The sequence below is a fragment of the Symsagittifera roscoffensis genome, chromosome 3, assembly GCF_963678635.1.
Source record: "Symsagittifera roscoffensis chromosome 3, txSymRosc1.1, whole genome shotgun sequence".
In the NCBI taxonomy this organism is placed as follows: Eukaryota; Metazoa; Xenacoelomorpha; order Acoela; family Convolutidae; genus Symsagittifera; species Symsagittifera roscoffensis.
Window position 1 is genome coordinate 3,994,654 of NC_087064.1, and position 18,087 is coordinate 4,012,740.

Genomic DNA, 18,087 nt, shown 5'->3' on the forward strand with positions numbered 1-18,087 from the left:
TGGCGAAAATTAGCAAAATTAGATCCGCCCTCGGATTTGAAAAGGAACCTGTCTCCAAAAATAGACTCGAGTTTCCACCGGTTACTAATAATAGACGCGTTTGTAATATATCGAATAGGAAACGACCGGGAGAGGGCGAACGATCATGCGATGGAAATTGGACCAATCACAAAGGGACGAATTGCATTTCCGGCAGGTCAATTAAGTTTAGTAATAATTCAGTTGGGACTATTATTGAAGCTAACTTTAGTTACTTAAATCCTTGAAAAACACTCAAAATTTCTTCAAATTCTACAACAAGCACTCAAAATTCAAAACACAATTTAACCATGGAAAAAAAATCAGTAAATTATTGGAACGACACCCTAGCATTAGTAGTAGCGATGAAGTAGAGGAGATTGATGTGGATATGCAGGCGGTTACAACAGAAGTCCGGAGCACTAAAACAAATACTATTATTTCCATTCCGTCGGTTTACCCTGGTGAAAGTTATCCACCGGTTAATCCGGAAAAAAAAGTTATGTCCATCATTCCGAGAAAGTGCAAAATCGTCAGTAAACAAACCGTTCTTCCCGAATTGTTCAATCTTCGATTCATAGAATCACAATATAATTCAGATCCACAATTACAAGCCATTATCGAATTAATTAAATGTAAAGACCCTCAGTTACTCTCAAAAATTGCAGCGATGAGTAAAGACTTTGCGCAGTATACGCAGGACTTTCACGTAAGAGACGGATGCCTGTGGATGGATGAGAGGCTGGTGATCCCTAACACTATGCAAGCGGCGGTGGCTAATAGGTTACATTATTATCACCACGGCAAATCAAGTATGTACGACGCGGCTAAAGACATCTGGTACCCCTACATGTTCCGTAACCTAGCAACTATCGCCGGAAATTGCCAGGAATGCACATTAGCGGGTAAGAACTTGAAAAATATGTGTTCGAAGAATGATATAGGGAAAATACCTGAGCCAAGGGAACCGAATGAATCGGTACAACTGGTTTTTGGGGCCCCATTAACTACTTGAAGGAGTCTAAAAAGTATGTTTTGGTGGCGGTGGATCGGTTCTCACGTTGGCCATCAGCTATGGTCTGTAATTCTAACCGATCGGATAAAATTATTAAATTTTTAAAAGCATACATAATTGCCCATGGAGCTCCGCGCCAAATTCGAGTTGATCAAGGAACAAACTTTATGTCTAAGGAGGTTAGGACATTTTGTCATGAACAAGGAATTGAAATCCTTATCTCGCCAGTGAATGATCATAGGGCAACAGGATGTGTCGAACGCACGATTGGCAGCATCAAGAATTCGGTACTTACGTATGCGCGGGAGGATAAACCGGAACCCTTGGATCGAATGGTCGAAAGAGCCCTCGGAGCTTTAAGATTTGTTAAAAACGCCACCCTCAACATAACACCGTTCGAAGCGCACCACGGCCGGGAAGCTAACACCGTTCTCAGAAATTTGACTAAAAAGCCTACTTTACGGAACCTAAATTGGAAAAATGTAATACGATCTAAATCTGCATGTTTAGATGAACGAGACCCAATCGCCCAAGCAATGCCGGAGCCTATAGATACCAACTGGGGAATCCGATCGGACACTGAGTACGACCTGAAAAGTAGGCGAAAACCCCTGAAAAAAGCCGATGACCAGGCCACTAACCAGGATGACGAGCCTGGAATTGTGCGGGCACCAAGTGACCCAGTAGAAATACCACCGGCAGTGGTGATGCAGAGGACCGGGGAGCGTAATTTAGATAGGTATAGACCATTAAATTCGGACATAGTTAATCAAAGTAAGCATATGAAATGAGTAATGGTGCTGTGCTTAGAAAATCGGGAGTAGCACTAAAGAAAGCTAAAGTTCCAAAAAAACGGGCACCGGAACAAATCGCGGCACCACCAACGCCAGGGGACCTAAAGAGAAAGTTACTGACGCGAGGTAACCAGCCAAGCAGCTCCAAAGGCACCAGGGGAACTTTCCATAGCACCATGGGAAAGAAGTCACGATTCCAAAATTTGGAATTCGCGGAGGATTCAGACTCGGACGCGGAGGATCAATTGCCCCTAATCACATCGAAGCAGGCAAAACAGACAAGTGGGGGAACAAACGTTGGGGAAGAGGGACAAGGAACGTCTAGTGGGGGACAGGATCAAATACAATCTGAAATCATAACGACTCGACCTAGTAATTACGAGACAGCGACAGACTACACACTCGCACGCGAGCAGGAAATCGCAATGAACCAAAGGAAGGGAGATACCGGAGGAGTCACACCACAGGAGACGGAACTCGGGGCGGAGCAAATTCCAGAAATTCCAGAAACCAAAGAGAAAAAGCGGGGTCGGAAACAACGACTTGTTTCCTACTCAAGTCAGGATTCAGCTAGTTCACTGGATGAAACTAGTTCTAGACGGTCGGGAAGAAAACGAACCGCAGTGACTAAGATGGGGGCAGTCATGATCGATAACATCCAAAAAAACGGATAAGTCAGGAGCCAAATGAAAAGGAGGAGAAAAAGAAGTATGAGTAACAAACTTATATAAACAATTTACAAAACTGTCATATGTACGTCCAGGGAGAGGGCATCCTGTGAAACGGCAAAAACTCAAAAGCTTGCGTTTTAAAGGTGTTGTAGTTGATTGACAAAACTTGTTATTAACCCTATTGATTACTGTTAACATCGATGCATTGGATACGTTAGAGTCATTAATTTTTACAAGGAGGGAAATGTCATGGTATCTAAATTTAGTTCAAGTTCCATTTCTAGTTGTGCTACTTAATTCATTTATCTGTCTGGCGCTAACTGGTATTTAACCTTCGGAGTTTGTCTGTCACCTTCGGATGACAGCTATTTTATTGTCTCCGACTAACTTTCTGAACTACGGTTACTTATTAAAAAGGATCAAAATTAACACCTCGAAACCGTCTTTTCTCAATACCAACTAAAAATCAGATGGTCATTTACAATTAACTGCATTTATACTGTACTTGTTTAACGAATACATTTTAATTCAACGATCTTATTTTATTTTCAGTCTTTATTGAGCTCATTATTTTAGTTTTTTTTTCAACTGGCAATCTTTTAAACTAGAATAGGTTTAAATATCTGACACCTTTACGGTATAGATTTAAGTTAATACCATAAGTTAATCCTATTTTTAACAACGTGGTACCACTATTGCAGCCGAAATCGGTCAAGCTGTGGTAGACCAGAAGCCACAGGTCAAGAGCTACGGCAAAGGATCGAATACCTAATCTGACAATCTGACTTAGTATGAGATCTTCAGCTTGTGTAGTTGATCATCTGTCATATCGAGGACAATTGATTTTAGCTCTGTTTAAGCACTTTTGTTTATTGCTTGATTTGATTGAGTTTTCCGATTGAGTGGTTCTATGAAAACTTTTTTTTGTGTTAATTATTCGGACATTTGCGATTCAAGTTGCAATTTTGCGCGCTTCAAAAACCGCACTGTGACAACGAAATTTTAGTTGAGCCATCATCTTTGCGCAACTTTGCGGATTTTACGCGACGGTCACAACTCAAACCGCGGCTTTGCGCAACTCAAAAGCCTCTTTGCGATTTCGAAATGTTGGTCGCAATATCCGCATTGTGGCGCGACTCAACTTCTGATGTGCCTGTTATACTTCAATTTAGCACGTAAATTATTCTATAAGACAATACTTTTATTCTGTGCTTCTTTCGTTACGACTACTGATTTTCCCTCTGGGACAAAAAAGATAGCACAATTGTATTTTTCATGTTTTTAATCATAATTTGTTTTTAATCATATGTTATAGAATTGTTATCTATTAATCTTGATTAATCCAAATTTTTGATAACTTGGTGACACTATTGCAGCCGAAATCGGTCAAGCTATGGTGGACCTGAAGTTACAAGTCAAGAGCTGCGGCAGGGGATCGAATACCTAATCTGACAATATGACCTAGTATGAGATCTTCAGATTGTGCAGTTGGTCTTCTGCCATATCAAGGATAATTGTTGTTAGCTTCTTTAATCCTGTTTTTTTATTGTTTGATTTGAGTGATTTTTCCGAATTTGTCAATTTTTTCGGGTAATTTTTCGAAGATTTGGTACTTAAAATTGGTCTCTAAAAACCGCGCTGCGCCATCATCTTTGCGCGACTATTATGCGTACAATTTGCGGAATCGACTTACAGTTGCGGATTCCACGACAGCTTAATTTACCTATCTCATATATTATGATTTGTTTATGGATTCTACACACTGTTACGAATGCCGCAAACTTTGTTGCGGATTCCTCAAAATTTTTGGAGCGATTTTAAGCGATACACTGTTTTACCTATTTGTCAGTGGAATCTGAAACAGCAAAGAAGATCAAAGAAAAATAGATTCCGCAACAATTCTGTTTTTGGCCTGTTGCGGAATCCACTTACAAATCACAAAATGCACAGTTTGGCCTCGTAATGATCATCGCGACTCAAGTGCGACTTTGCGCTACTCAAAAATGTCTGTGCGACTGCGAAATTTCGGTCGTAGTATACGCTCCGTGGCGGCCGTATTCGGTCGCAAATTACTTCGCGCCCCTCATCCACGATAGTCGACGCCTTACCACTACGCTTAACGTCTCCAATATGAGCCATTTCGAAAAATTAATATTGCTTCCTCCTTTCCTCCTATGATTCATCACATCATATGTTCAGATTATTGGCATTTACATGCACAGGAGATGATCTGTTTGACGGTTGTTCAAAAGTCACCCCGAAACGCCAAAACTACGTTTTAACATGAAAACAAAACTGAATTCTAATTTATAGTTGATCTGAACTTTTTTTATAATTCAGGCAATCTTTATTAGTTGATTCAATGAAAGTTGTCAATCAATTTTAGAAAAATATTTTTGTTTTTCTTGTATGTTTTTGCGAGAAACTTTGATAAAGTCCCAGTTTTGGCTATATTTTTAATTGCATAATCCGTTTTTGACGTTTCCCCGAAAATTGATTTGCCAATAACTCGACTCAAAGATAGTATGACACTTACTTTACACCAAAGATTCATCTCAAAGGATAGTATGGGTCTTACTATACACCAATATGTTTAGGATAATTTTGCTGGCCACGGATCGTTTTTCAACTTTCTTGATAAAGTCGAAAATTTTCTTGTAAAACCTTCCAACGCAAAAAGCGAAACCATCAAATCAGCCTACAAAAATTTGAGAAACAAGGCTAGGATTTTTAAATTGCGCTAAAACCCGAGACATATTTTTTTATCAACAAAATTTGAAAAATACCCAAAACTTACACCATAATATTGTACGCATGCTAAGTATTTTGAAGCTCTTGAGTATTGGCATAAGTTTATTTTTTTTTTCACGAAAACTAGAAGAAATATTAACACATCCGGTGAAAAAAGCGGAAAAAGCATAAATCGGTTATATTTATTCATTATCGTCGCAAAACCCAAAACTGCATATAATTCGGCGGAGCGAATAATGAGTTTGATAAAAAACGTTATTTTGGTTTTATCACCAGCCGACTTTTGAAATTTATTCTCCTTTTGTCGACCCATGCCTAACTATTTTATTATCGAGCGTTCTAGATTAAAAATATGAGCCAAACTTAACGTCTTATAGTTTTTCAAATCAGTCTTTATTTTTGCGATCCCTCCTTTAACCACAATGACAATGCTCGAGCCATCAAATAAATTCTATCCGAAAGATCGGGAAATTAGCTCTGAGAAACTTTGTATAGTTACAATTAATTTGAAAAGAAGGTTGATAGTAAATGCAGACAATTAATTTGATGTTATACAGCGTAATTTCAATTTAAACCAAACAACCTTTGATGACCTGGGTGAAATCTTTGACCGATCAAACTTGTTGAGTCACGTGATGACCTACTATTGGCTGTTATCTGCGAGTTTTCTGCTCTTTGGTCTATAATAATCTGATGTTCTCATTCTGTCAATTCTATTTTGGAAATGAAAGACGCGATTGAAGGTAAGAAGTTGTTCACTGAAATTACTTGTTTAACCAGTCCGGAAACATAACTGAACAAATTGCATGTAAACCTTAAACAGGTGCAGAACACCGCTTCTCCGCGAAGGGCTGAGCAGCTGGTATTTTGGTCCTTTCCCCAGGGGGCGGATCTAGGATTTTCTCGAGGGGTGAGGCGGATTTTCAAAAAAAATTCGCTCATTTTGTCGACCTTTTTTTATGATGGAACAAATTGATTTTCTGAGAGCTCTCCTAAATCATTACAGAGACTCCATTTTGACCACATTTTCTACGCCGCAGGCAAATTTTTGAAAAAAAACAGGCCAAAAAGACGTTTTTAGGCACTTTTTGGAAAGTTTGGACCTAAAAATTGCACTTTTCCGCGCACGGTTCCCCCTCAAATTAAGTATATATTGGCGCAAAAAAAGTTCAGGTTCAGTCAGCCAAAAATGAACATCCTAAAAAAGTACAAAGGGGAGACTCTTGGGGTCGGCAGGGGATCAAATCCCTGAGAAAAGAGGCTTCACTCTCCGCCCCTCTACTGAAATCCGCGGGTGCTTTCCCTTGGAGATAAGCCGCCATAACTAACTATTCAACTAATTCTGGGTATCTTTTTTCAAGCTATTGAGTAGATAATTTAGAAAAAAATCTCTCTGATGAAAAATTTAATTTGAGAATCTTAAACTAAAAAAGCCCGTGTTGGAGTCCTTTCGTTAATTATCGCTTTTTCGGTGCTAAAACTTAAAATTTTTAACTCAGTCTAGTTGCTTCCACATGAGAAAGTCAAAAAACTCTATAAACCTGTGTACATCTAAAGAATGGTGGCGCAAAAGAGGTAGCATAGATATCTGCTTAACTGATGGTTGCGGGAGCGAATCCCGGTAATTCACTATTTTTGCTCACTTTGATAGGTTTTTTATCACTGTTTCACTGCTGAAAATTAGTCAAATTAGCAACGGTTTATCGATTAATTTTGCTATTGTGGCATTGAACATCAATAATTTATCAATGGCGATTGCTATTTTTTCACTTTTTCATCGCTTATTTTCAAAGTTAAATCAAACCTGGATCTCACTGTCAATCAGGGAAGGATTTAGGGGGGACGAACTCCCCCTCCCTCAGGAACTCAACCCCATCACCAACCAAAGGTACCCCTTTTGGTATTATTTTATGACATCCATTTTTGGCTGATTAAGCTTAAAATACCTCATTTTTTGCGAAAAGAGGTTTTTATAGTGTTCTTGAGAGCACTCGGAAAATCAATTTGGTCAACACATAAAAAAATTTTCGGCAAATTTTAGAAATTTTTTTAATTGAAAAATCCGCCTTTTCCCTCGAGCAAATTCTAGATCGGCCCCTGCTGTTATAAATTGTATAGTCATATTTCATTGACTTAATTTGATATCTATAGTTGAGGGGTGAAAAAACTTAAACGTTAAATCACCTGCCAAAAGCGGCCCGGTTATTGCTTCGGATAAATCAGCTTCATAACTTGATACAAGTTTGCTTAATTGGTCCCGTGAGAAAACTAGTTTAGATGTTTTGTCCCGCCTCATTTTTCTAAATACAAAAGCAAGCGCGGGATTGGAATCTAAATTTTGGGCCTGGTTACCAAATTTGTACCTGCTAAGCTATAACTAAGCCAGTTGTGTCATCAAGATAGGGAAATTAAGAAATGCTAATTGTGTGAATTAACCCAAATACAGTAACTCTGTTTTTTATTAAGGACCACAGTAATTTTGATTGACCAAATTTTTTTTCTAGTTGTTAAATGGTGACCCTAATATCGGGAAAAATTCCATAATTCAAGCCAATATTCAAACTGAAATGGAAGAAAAAAACTGTTCGCGCAGTGAAACACTTTTACAGTACGAGGCCAAACTGTGCATTCTGTGCCTCGTAAGCGGATTCCACAACAGGTTAAAATCAGTTTGGTCGCAGAAGTGATGGATTCAACAAACAAATACCTAAAACACTGCACCGCTCAAAATTGCTCCAAAAATAGACAAATTTGCGGCATCCGCAACCGTATTAGTGGAATCCAAAACAGTTTGTGGAATCAACAAACCAACCATAAGACATTGGTATAGTTAAACTGAGATGTTGCATTTCCGCAACTGTCAGCGGAATCCGGAAATTGTAAGTGGAATCCGCAAAATGTAAGTGAAATCCGCATTTTATTTGCGGATTCCGTTTACATATATGTATATATGTAGTAGCGTTAAAATTTTTTTATTTAATTACATGGTTTGAATTCACTAGAATCGGCATCTAAAAGATCAGTGTTTGGGATTGATGGACTCCCAAATACTGACCAGTATTTAGGATCGATGAAATCCCAAACGCTGACCAATTTGGTGATATGCTGTGCGTGGTGTTTCTAAACACACTTAACCCAATGAATCCATTTAATAAATTTATTCGGTTCTGTGTTTCCAAAACTTTGATCCCAAAAATTCTTTGCTGGAATATGTATCCCAAATACTAAAAGATGACAACCACCGATTTAGTGAACCAATGTTTTAAGATTTGTTCGTGGATTCCGCTGACAATGGTTAAGTGCTTGCTTTTAGAATCCGCTTTAAATTACTTTAGCGGATTCCGCTCACATTTTTTGGAATCCACCTGAAGTTGCGGACTCCAGAACAACTAACTATATTTGCTTGTTGCGGAATCCGCGACACAACAAATGTGCCGACAAAATTTACGCTACACTCATTTGTGCGCGGAATCCACTGAACTTTTGTAAGTGGAATCCACTTACGTTTTGGAACATGTTTAAAAATTATTTTCGGCAATCCAGCAACAAACAACACACACAAAATTGTGCGCCTATCCAGTGCACAGATTGGCCTCGTAATGTAATTCTGTCTATACTTATTCACGTTTTGAGGCAGAGACAAATGAGCAAAAAGCATCTCTTTGACAAAAAAATTAAATTGAGAATCAGAATTACAAAAAAATTGCTATCTTTGATATAGTCATGGGTTCACCATCCGTTTTTTGACTTATTTTGATTTATTTAGTTGAGGTAGGAAACCATTTTCAATAAATTACTTGCCAAAAACGGTCCAATCGCTTCATTTGATAAATCAGTTGCTTATGTTTTCAATGCGTCCAGTTTCATTTATAACTTTTCAATCTCGTAATTTTTTGTCACCTCGTAAATTCCAGTTTCACCTCGTAAATTCCAGTAAATTCCAGTCTCACTTTTCGCCTCGTAATTTTTAACTAGCTTAGATCTAGCGAGTTTTATTTTTTACGATAGCAAATTTTTGCCAATAACTACCTGTAAGCATAGCCCTTAAGGACAAGGTCTATTGGTTATTTCTAACTCTTAAAGACTAGACTTTTTTGGAAAACCTCGTAAAGCGACACTCAATTGCACAGAAAATTCCAAAAAATCCTTACAGCAAAGGACTCTATTGATATTGAAAATTCGGGTCGTGATTTTTCCCTGTGCGGTTTGTATTTAAACTTCGTTTGTTGTATTATAACCTTACGAAATGATTTCAAATTCAAGTTCAGATCAAGGACTAAGTTAAAGAGCTAAACAGAAATGACAACGTGCAGAAAATATGGACAATAACTATCAGAAATTTATACCACAGCTATTCATCAACTTACTAATGTAATTCAATTGAACGTTTTCACTAACTTTGGCTTGTCCCAATAACAAGCAGCAATAATGCACGCAAGTCCAATCAGTTTGCCATAGCTTAATACGACCACAATGTTTATAGGTATATGGAAGATTTACCATATAACTAAGACCTGCAGTAATTTCACAATTAACAGATTTTTTTCTGTTAAAAGAGACTATATTTTCAATTTACATTGCCTTAATAAAAAAAAACTCGTTTATGTAATCAATCATAGAAATATAAAAATCAAAGCGAACGAATCATTTTTTAGCCGCTCCGATAAAATTTAACTAACAATTAATTTTGTCACTCCCAAAGAAAGAGATTTTAATTGTTCACATAAATTGATGTTGAAAAGAAACCAACCCTCACTCACACTTGTTATCGTTTTATTTACAGGCACTTTGTACGAAGTTCACCGTCACGTAGCCCTCAACATCGCTGAATGTTTATAAACTCAAAGTACACATCATCTCCATTTTCCAGCATCCTTTATTGCTAACCTGCACGGCACTCTTCGGAACTACAATCTGGTTCGACAAACGTATATATTTTGGAACCACACCAATAATTTCCCCACTGAAGAAATCCGCCCATGATCATCATCCCATACAAACACATTTGAGCTGTCGAAATCCCACTGTTAGAATCCATTCATTGAACAAAAATAAATCATAAGCTTTAATTTTTGATTCAAAACACTAACCGCGATTTCAATGTCCCCCAGAGGAACACATTATCATCAAGGCATTTGAGCTTGCTTGCCGCTACTACGCACAAGAAATATAATTAGCATACTAGCAACGTTTCTAATGCAATAACCCACCATCGATAACGTATTCCCAATGGATATTTTCCCGACTCCGAAACCACGCAAACATGAAATTGTTATAAAAAAAAAAATTAATGTAGAATTTACACACATCCTTGTATAATTTTGATTTTTATTTCCTTAAGAGCTTCGAAAGATAACAAAATCAATTAAAGTTAGAAACAATTTTTGTAAACCTTTTCAAAAAGTGCTAAGCAATTTCAGCCAATTCAGAATAGTTATATTAAAATTATAATCAAGCAGTGAATCAGTAATTCAGATGCGGCAAATTTGTCATACATTGCAATAAAACATTAAATGAAAAAATCAAATTAGGAAAAAAACTAACCTTTTTTATGAGCACAAATTTCATAATTTTCTCCAACTCGCCCCTTAATTGCCCACTGTCACGGAAACTGTTTCAAACAGTTTCCGTGACAGTTGGCAATTAAGGGGCGAGTTGGAAAAGTTATGAAGTTTGTGCTCAAAAAAGGTTAGTTTTTTTAATAACTTCGCATGACAATTGAGATTACCAAATGAATTCCCAATTTCTCAAACTAACTGATAACACCTTGAACATCTTTCACACGCAAATTTGCATTTTTTCGCGGTTGGAATAAGGAATCAAGCTTAAATAACCAACGCAGTTTAGTCACACCACCGGATTATCAACATGTACAGGAAAGTTCTACTGTACTCAAACCAGATCGAATTGGATAAAAACTCATTTGATATGGAAATCAGATTTGTACTAAGACCGCATGAAAACTTACAAAACCCCACATCAACGCAAATAAAAGACAAAGTTGAGAAAAATGACAACCACAAAAAACAATTGACAACTAGCCTCACTCACCAGTAACAGACGTCCTGAGACCACTCTCACCACCCGCGCTACAACACGCTCAGAACCAACGAACTCCATTTTTCTTGAGGGTAGCTTTAGGCTAAAAACTCATTAAAACAACCGCATTAAATAGAAGCCTGTGCAAAAAACTACTAATATGATCATAACTAAAACTGAATGACTAAAGTGCAGAGATAAGTCCGTTTAGATTTTACAGAGCGTAATACACGAGCAGCAAAAGGGAGATGAACACTCGACGAAACTCCTATAATCGAAAAGCAAACCTATTGGTTTTGCTCGCCGATGTCACTACAACCCTCCTCAATGGATATAAAATAAGGAGGTGATATCGCCGCAAAGATAACAATTGAAACCGAAAAATGGCCAACTCGATGTCAAAATTCAAACATACGTATCTTTGTCATCTGGCGCTTCACTCAGAGAAGTTAATCTTTTATCTCGCCACCCGATCGATTGCAGAAGAAATTTGAGAATGCACGTAGTCTCGCATTGACTTACGAAATCGACACTCATAAGACACAAGTCTGCACTTCAATACGATCATTACAACATTCCCGGATTCATGACAATCATTCAACATCATCACATGTACTTAGCAAGCACGTTCAATCTACACTCTGTATAATTTTCTCAAAGAATTTAGAATCTCGAAGGCACTAAATTCATCCCTCACAAGGATCACATTGGTATAAAAAAAATCCCTAAACTCCGGATAAGTGCAATCAGCTTAAAACAAATATTTTTTTATACTTTCTTTTGATGTTTCTCAATGTAAAAAATCATTAATGAACCAATCAAGATCTATGACTAAAACCTACGATAAATTGTAAAGCTGAAACGATTCATAGTTCCAGTCAGAGAGTAAAATAAAAAATATACGAATCAGTTGCTTTCTTCTTTCCTCTAACTTCGCAACAAACCAGTACATCTCTAGATCTGGTGTAAGATTCGGATTGGTATTAAAAATAACAAGAAGGCAAACAATCAAAGGATCTGAATTTAGAACTTAGTGAAATAAATAAAAATGCATCTTCGAAAGCAAAAGACAGATAAATTCGACTAGCCGAGTTTTTTGAGTAAAGAAAGATTTACAATTATGAGGCACTTAGCATAGTGGTAAGGCGCTCACTCTGAAATCGTCCGAACGTGTAATTGATCCCATGCCAAGACAGTGATAGTGTGTGAGGACGAGCTCTCACTTGACCTCTAGCTTCATTTCTACCACAGCCTGACCAATTTTGGCTGCAATAGTGGTACCACTTGAAAGTTCTAGACGCAAAAAAACGGCCTTGAGTCGCAAAATAGAGAGCTTCGCTCAACAAAAATAACATAGTCTGGAATGTGGGGAGATAATCGAAATAGAGTATCCTCGACAGAATTGGTATGGTATACTGATAGCTCCTCAGCGATTATATATATACTTTGGGAAGTTTTACATCATCAGTCAAAATTGTCCAAAATTGTCCAAATTGTTCGAAAGTCTAAACGAGTACTTGGTTGAAAAAAAATCACCGGAACCAAAACTTAATTGCAAACTGACATCATTAAAATGCAGCTACGCTTTCCATTTTGAAATGACAAGTTTTAAATGACAGTTTCTGATAATTCCAAAAAATCTTGAAAAAAATTGCTGTGCTTTTGTAAATTTTTTCCTTTTTTTCCAGAAATAGCTGATCGAGTTCAATTCGGAATTCCGGAGAAGCTAAAAGGCAAGTATGAAGAAAAACTGTTCCAGTTTTCCAAAATAATTGAGGAGATAGAAAAGATACCTGACAATGGTGACTCATTCAAGCCAGCAAAGGGGCGGGACAAGGGCCACAGGCCGACAGGGGGTGAGAACAGCCACAATCAGTGGGCGTGGAAATGCAACATCAGCCATGAAGGGAACCGGTACGTCTTTTTTATCAACAAATCAAAAATCGATTTGAAAATTTTTCCCCCTTTCAAAATAGGGGTAGATTTTTAAGTAGATTAAGTAAGTTTTCCGGTTGCACTAAAATTACCAATGTCGACTCTTCTCTAAAAGTTTCCCGAAATATTTAGTCTTCATATGTATTCGTTGTTCAGATTCCCACTCTGACATGCATGTCACATTAACGTCAATTAGATGTCAATTGAGAATTTTGTTGACCTTTTTGAAGGTCGACCAATTTGATTTTCCGACTTCTCCCAAATCACAAAAAAAACCTTATTGACCTACTTTCGAAAAAAAAGTTTTTTTTGGCTTTGACCAAAAAATGTGTTTTTTTTGGCGCGCCCACCTCAAAATAAGTGAAAAAAAGAAACGTTTTGTTCATGAAATTGTAGATTAAAAATAATTCTTGCTAAAAGTGTATAATCATTGCTAAAACAAAGTAAAATGAAATAATCGAAGGACATCTTACCTTAAAATGATTTAAATAGCAAAAATTATTATCTGTCAGAAAAAATTGAAATTTATTCCATTTAAGCTTTCCTTAGGCAACTGATGATTTAACTTAAGGTCAATTTTATAATAAAATCATCTCAATTTTTGTTGCATTATATGTTACAGGGTTCGCGCGTGTTTTATGATCTTGCCTGTTGTTTCTAGTTGCTACAGCTCTCATAAAAATGATTCTACTTAAAATTCAATTTTAAATTGCTGTTTGAAGACGAGTGTTTTTGTAGAATATTGTTCTTTAAATTGATGATTTTGTTGATCTACTTGATTTAGGCTGGTAAAAATTTCTTTCGAATTTGCCAAAAATGGCACAAAATTTTTAGGTCTAGGAAAAACTTAAGCTGTAAAATTTCATATTTTCACTTCAAATCTGAGAAAAGGAAAAAATCGTGTTTAAGATAGTTACAGCATGTTTATACAACCCAGCCTAACTGTTTCTCAATCGAAGTTTCGATAATTTTGTAATCCATTGAGTAAAGTTACCGGGTAGCGTAAATGGCTCATGAAACGTTTTTCACTAGCGGCAAATTGGTGTTTATTTGCTAACGGTTTTGTAAAGTTGTTAAGTTTTAATACCGCATGGTGTTTTTTATATTATGCAGTTTTGTTTCCTAATAATTGTGTTTTTTTGATTTCCAACCTGAGTTTGTATTGATAAACATTGATTTTTGCCGTCTTTTGCTCCAAAAATGTTTTTTCAAATCAACCAGTTTTTTGAAAAAATTTTTGTATTTTCAAGTTTGGTTTTTCAGAAAATGTATTTGATGGTGTCAATTTCCTTTAAGAGATTAAAAAAGGAGGCAGCAACAATTTTCTTATACTAACTAGCTTTCAAATGATTCAGTACATTTTGAAATGCGGTTATGTCTATGATTGAATATGACTACCAAAGTTTTTTTATGGGCGGTACTTCCTAAACTTAACATACTCAATCAGGAGCGGATTTAGGGGGGGCGGGGTGGGGCGGACGCCTTCCCTTTCAGGGATTCGAACCCCTGCCAACCCAAAGGGTCCCCCTTTGGTACTTTTTATGAAATTCATTTTTGGCCGACCGACCCTAAAATTTTTCTAAAGGCGCCTTCGGCGCCAATATATACAAATTGTGAGGGGGAGCGCGCCAAAAAAACGCGTTTTTTTTCTCAAAATTTTCCAAAAAGTGCCCAAAAACGGCCTTTTTGACCTGTTTTTTCAAAAAATTGCCTACGGCGCAGAAAATTTGGCCAAAACAGGGTCTTTTTACTGCTTTGGGAGAGCTCGGAAAATCAATCTGATCGACCTAAAAAAAAAAGTTCGAAAGTTTTTTGAAAAGCAGGCCCCCCCCTCGAGAAAATCCTAGATCCGCCTCCTGTACTCAATGATTAGGCATGAAAGTTGTTTGAATATAATAAGTACTCCCATTCCGATATATCACAAAGAGAAAAAATTTTTTTTTTTTTTCGCTTTCTAATGATGTAAAAAAACTAAGAACGAAAGTTTTTGTTCGGGTAATTTACTTTGAGAATGTTCTAAATTTGTAGTTTAACCGGATAGTAGTTTAATAAACTCCGGTTTTTATATCTCCAAAAAAAATTTTTTCGAAGCAGGGACATTTCCTTTCAAATTTCAATTTTTTGAAACATTGATAATTTTCCAGCGCTGCTGATCTTTTCTCCGGGTGTCCTAAAGTTTTCGATGAAAAAATCATCATCTAGATGTATTTAGGTTTATCCCTTCTAACAATATACTTTTGTTTACTTATTTTACTGGTGGTTCACAAGATTTAAAACATTGCACGACGTTTTCATTAAGAATTTGGAACAATTCTTTTGGAGTCTTAAAGTTTCATAGAAAGACTTTCAATCCAATTTCATCGATTCGTTATTAAGATTTTATCTCTACAGTTTGTTTTATTATAGACTCTATGCTGAAAAGGCTAAAGTTTTTTGTGGAAATTATGTAAGTAAAAATAAAATATTTGTTTGATGTTTCCAATGCAGAGTAATCACTGTTTAGGTAAACAAACAAAAAATAAAATAATTGAGTTTGTGTCAAATCACTTTTTTCTCTTTGAAAACAATTACAGTTATGATCACATAAGAGAATAATCGATTCATTCAAGGTTTGAACAAGAATAAAAAAATAATTCAGCGAATTTTTCGAGGAAGTAAATTTTCTGGGATCTGTTTGGATTATAAGCCAAACTTATACGAACTGAATTTGTTTATTCTTCTGCAGGAGGGAACTACTTCGACCAGAGTTTTCCATACTTCTACCCGAGTGTATCTATCTACATCAGTTCTCATGTTTAGGAATCAATTACATCGCACCTCTGCCCCTTGACTTATTTGGGTCGATTCATTGTTTCTATCGCATCTAAATGCGACAAATTTTGCAAAGTTTAGCTCCCATTTGTTACCATTCTTTGTTTTCTTCGGCCAAGTTTCGCTAAATTTGAAAAAAAATTTGTCGCCTAGTGTTTTGACTAAGATTTTTAAACGTGTGGTTTTGTTACAGAGACTTCGGCAGTTTGAGTATAAAATTTTCAGGTTGTTCTGATAGATTGTTTTTCAGACTTTTTTATAGCAAAAGTTGGGATCGCCCGCAAATTTCATCAAATGACCCAGCCATAACATAACGGTTACTGGGCGCAAAATTATAAATTAACTAAAGATTTTGCGAGTTATTTAAAATCAGATGAAACTGTTCGAGGTGTGTTACCTATAAGTAACGAATCAGGACATTTTTGAATGAAAATTGACCTCATGCTATCTTTAGTACTAATGCATTTATTTCCGAGCATTTTTTCGCGGTTGGAATAAGGAATCAAGCTTAAATAACCAACGCAGTTTAGTCACACCACCGGATTATCAACATGTACAGGAAAGTTCTACTGTACTCAAACCAGATCGAATTGGATAAAAACTCATTTGATATGGAAATCAGATTTGTACTAAGACCGCATGAAAACTTACAAAACCCCACATCAACGCAAATAAAAGACAAAGTTGAGAAAAATGACAACCACAAAAAACAATTGACAACTAGCCTCACTCACCAGTAACAGACGTCCTGAGACCACTCTCACCACCCGCGCTACAACACGCTCAGAACCAACGAACTCCATTTTTCTTGAGGGTAGCTTTAGGCTAAAAACTCATTAAAACAACCGCATTAAATAGAAGCCTGTGCAAAAAACTACTAATATGATCATAACTAAAACTGAATGACTAAAGTGCAGAGATAAGTCCGTTTAGATTTTACAGAGCGTAATACACGAGCAGCAAAAGGGAGATGAACACTCGACGAAACTCCTATAATCGAAAAGCAAACCTATTGGTTTTGCTCGCCGATGTCACTACAACCCTCCTCAATGGATATAAAATAAGGAGGTGATATCGCCGCAAAGATAACAATTGAAACCGAAAAATGGCCAACTCGATGTCAAAATTCAAACATACGTATCTTTGTCATCTGGCGCTTCACTCAGAGAAGTTAATCTTTTATCTCGCCACCCGATCGATTGCAGAAGAAATTTGAGAATGCACGTAGTCTCGCATTGACTTACGAAATCGACACTCATAAGACACAAGTCTGCACTTCAATACGATCATTACAACATTCCCGGATTCATGACAATCATTCAACATCATCACATGTACTTAGCAAGCACGTTCAATCTACACTCTGTATAATTTTCTCAAAGAATTTAGAATCTCGAAGGCACTAAATTCATCCCTCACAAGGATCACATTGGTATAAAAAAAATCCCTAAACTCCGGATAAGTGCAATCAGCTTAAAACAAATATTTTTTTATACTTTCTTTTGATGTTTCTCAATGTAAAAAATCATTAATGAACCAATCAAGATCTATGACTAAAACCTACGATAAATTGTAAAGCTGAAACGATTCATAGTTCCAGTCAGAGAGTAAAATAAAAAATATACGAATCAGTTGCTTTCTTCTTTCCTCTAACTTCGCAACAAACCAGTACATCTCTAGATCTGGTGTAAGATTCGGATTGGTATTAAAAATAACAAGAAGGCAAACAATCAAAGGATCTGAATTTAGAACTTAGTGAAATAAATAAAAAATGCATCTTCGAAAGCAAAAGACAGATAAATTCGACTAGCCGAGTTTTTTGAGTAAAGAAAGATTTACAATTATGAGGCACTTAGCATAGTGGTAAGGCGCTCACTCTGAAATCGTCCGAACGTGTAATTGATCCCATGCCAAGACAGTGATAGTGTGTGAGGACGAGCTCTCACTTGACCTCTAGCTTCATTTCTACCACAGCCTGACCAATTTTGGCTGCAATAGTGGTACCACTTGAAAGTTCTAGACGCAAAAAAACGGCCTTGAGTCGCAAAATAGA